The sequence below is a fragment of the Passer domesticus genome, unplaced genomic scaffold (genome assembly GCF_036417665.1).
Source record: "Passer domesticus isolate bPasDom1 unplaced genomic scaffold, bPasDom1.hap1 HAP1_SCAFFOLD_116, whole genome shotgun sequence".
NCBI lineage: Eukaryota > Metazoa > Chordata > Aves > Passeriformes > Passeridae > Passer > Passer domesticus.
This window is the reverse complement of record NW_026989914.1, coordinates 11,830-15,152: the sequence shown is the minus strand read 5'-3', so window position 1 is coordinate 15,152 and position 3,323 is coordinate 11,830.

The following is a 3,323-nucleotide window of genomic DNA, read 5'->3' as shown; positions in this document are numbered from 1 at the left end:
GCGCCCGCAGCGCCCGCAGCGCCCGCCTGAGGCGGCCGGGCCGCTTGCTGAGGGCAGCCGGCTGCTGCCTGGGGGCCTGCGCTCCCGGCTGGGGAGCTGAGGCCTCGAGAGGGCTGAGCGGGGCAGGCTCCGGGCTCTGCGGCCCTGCCTCGGAGCCCTGCTGGCCCTCGGAGGCTTCGCTGTACAGGGAGGGAAGCGAGGCGCACAGAGACTCCGGTGCCCGGCTCTCAACCCAGGCCTCCAGAGGGAGGGGCACTGGCAGCTCGTCTGCCTCAGGAGCTGACAGCCTTTGGGCGCTGCCTTCTGCTTCGTACGGCTCGAGGACGCTGACTTCGTCCCAGTCGTCCTTGTAGTCCTCCCTCAGGAAGGGAGTGGGCCTGAAGCTAAAGTTGCTCATGCTTTCATGGCTGTCCTGGGTGAGGTCTGCACCGCTGCTGTTGTCTTCCTCCGTGGAAACATCTTGGAGGGCTTTGAGCTCTGGCTTGCTACAGTCTTTCCACTCGGAAGAGCTGCTGACCTCTCCTTGGGACAGCTCTGGCTCTGCCTCACCTTGATATTCTTGGGAATGCTCAGTCTGGGGGTAGTATTCCCAGTCTTCATCATCCCCAGCTGAGGTCCAGTCCTCACTCTCTCTCTGAGCCAGCTGGTACAGCTCTTGCTGTGCCCTGTCTCCCCAGGCCACCCTCACAGCCCCCTCCCACTGGTGCAACTCTTGGGGACTCCCAGCTCTGCGTGGCGACGCTGCCTTTGCTGCCATTACTTGTACCAACTGGTACAATTCACAGCCTGTCGCTACTTCCTAAAGGCGATACTCTCGAGCCCCAGTGTCTCCCCACTTGTCATCTGTGTCAGGTTTGTTCTCGTCTTCCATGATGACAAAGGGCCTCTCCTCCTCCTCAGTGCCTGACTGTGGCCAGGCTGAGGCACCCACTGCCCCCACCAGGTGCCTGCTGAGGGCCTGGTCTTGCCCCCAGCTGGGCAGGGGGCTGGGTGATGGGAAGCAGTTGAGGTTTGTCTTGTTCACTTCCATCTCTGCAGTCCTGTAGCACGGACAGATCCCGGGAGCCGCTTCCTTCTGCAAGAGTGGCTCTCACGGGACTGGGCACCCCAGGGCTCTGCACCCCTTATATACCCCCAGCTATGGTGGGGCCCTCTGATGTCACAATGGTCTGTGGGCACCGTCATGTTCCACATCATCAAGGGCTCTCTGATGTCACAATGGTCTGTGGGCACCGTCATGTCCCACATCATCAAGGGCCCTCTGATGTCACAATGGTCTGTGGGCACCGTCATGTCCCGCATCATCAAGGGCTCTCTGATGTCACAATGGTCTGTGGGCACCGTCATGTCCCACATCATCAAGGGCCCTCTGATGTCACAATGGTCTGTGGGCACTGTCAGGTTCCGCATCATCAAGGGCCCTCTGATGTCACAATGGTCTGTGGGCACCATTATGTTCAGCATCATCAAGGGCCCTGTGTCACAAAGGGTCACACCCAGCGCCCCATCCGCAGCGGAGCCCACTGGAAACTGCATGGAGGAGCCCCCGGACTTGGGCACTTGTAGTCCTTGGTGTGCCCAGGCCCCTCCCGCAGTCCCACAGTGTGCCCACTGTGCCATGGTCCCACTTGACAGCCTGACGTGCCCCCTGCAGAGCCCTGGCTTTGGAGAGTGGGCTGCTCTGGGCACCAGCCATTGGCCAGATGGAGACAGCCAGGGACTTGTGGGCAGTGGCTCCATGTGCAGCTGCAGGCTGGGGATGGAGGGTGTCCCTCAGGGCTCTGCCTTGGCCCTGGGGCTCTTTTGTGGCTTCCCCAATGGCACAGGCAGTGGATCAATCTCCCCCTCAGCACGTTTGCAGGGGATGGGGGAGCTGAGACGGGCAGGGGCACCATGGCAGGATATGGCCATGCACAGGAACCTGGACAAGCTTGAGAAGTGGGAGACAACCTCATCTGACAGCTTCATGAGGTCCCACAAGGCCAAGCGCCAGGTGCTGCACCTGGCCCGGAGCAATTCCTGAGTCCCGGATTCATCCGGGGCAGAAGAGACCTTCAGATGTGTCCGTTTGGTGCCGCCTCCCTGGCTGCTCCCAGCACCTCCAGAAGCAGCACTTGGCTGGGTTTGGGCCTTTCCCATGCCTACTTCCCGCAGGGCTGGCCAGAGGGGAGCACCCCCAGCCTGTGCCTCTGCCTCCCAGCCCCTGTGGGCTGCTGTGGGTAGGAATGCTCCAGAGGGGAATGTCCTTGCAGCAGAAAGTGCCAGAGAGAGCCCAGAGCCAAAGAGTCTCTCTCCTGTAGGCACTGCTTCTTCATTGCATTGAAATATTTCCAGTGCTGGAGTGGGCTAATGGGTGTTCCTCATCCCACCCAAAAAGAAGCTGATGGTTGGCTATTATTTGAGAATTTCTCTCAAATTGAGCCTGGCAGGGGGTTATTTACAGGGAGAAGCTGCTACAATAAATACCCTGATGCCTCCCCCAGGGTCTGTGTGTTTCAACACTCTTGGCCTTTGCAGATGTAATAATCACAGAACTGAGGTCATTTGATATTACAGAAAGGTTAAAAAACTATGCATGGGAAGGTCATAACGAAAACTTCTAACTAACAAAAACTGGTTTGCCCTGCAGCCTTGAACTCATGTGCTTATACACTTCCCAAAAGAAAACCTATTCACTGAAGATGCATCATCATCCCAAAAACATGTTGAAATTAGGCTCGTGATTCCCTCAGGGAGCTAGGAGATAATGTTTTGCTGCAGCCAAAAGGTTATTAGAAAAAAGAATGAAAGCTGTTGGTGCTAGGTGGTGTTAGTTCTGGTTTGCATTTGTTCCAGTTAATTTCTTGGGTGTTGCTGTGAGTTGGAAAAGGGGCAGGGTTGAACACCAGAATAAAAGAGAGGTAGGAGAAGAGGAGAGGGGACAGAAAAGTAGGCTGTTAGGAGAGAATGTAAGTTGCCTAGCACCCAGCCAAAGGGGAAGGGGACAGGGATCACCCAAGGCTGTGAAAAGCAATCAAAAGCAGCATTGTGTTGGTGTGTGTGTATGTTCAGCTCTCAGGAGACAGAGATACACAGCGGGCTCAGTTGAATCCTTACTAAGAAGAAGGTTCTCGTTTGCTTTAATGACTTTGTCTCCACTTAATGGTAACTAAGAGTTTGTTTATTTCTAACACCTCTCTCCCAGCAGCTCAGAGCTGCATTGCACAGTGCTCGCTGTGCGCCAGAGAGCACAAAGCAGGCTGGCCTGGTGGCCCTGAATATTTCTGCAAAACACTCTGCATTTCACACCTTTGCTGTGGCTCAGGGCAGAACTGCAGGCCTGC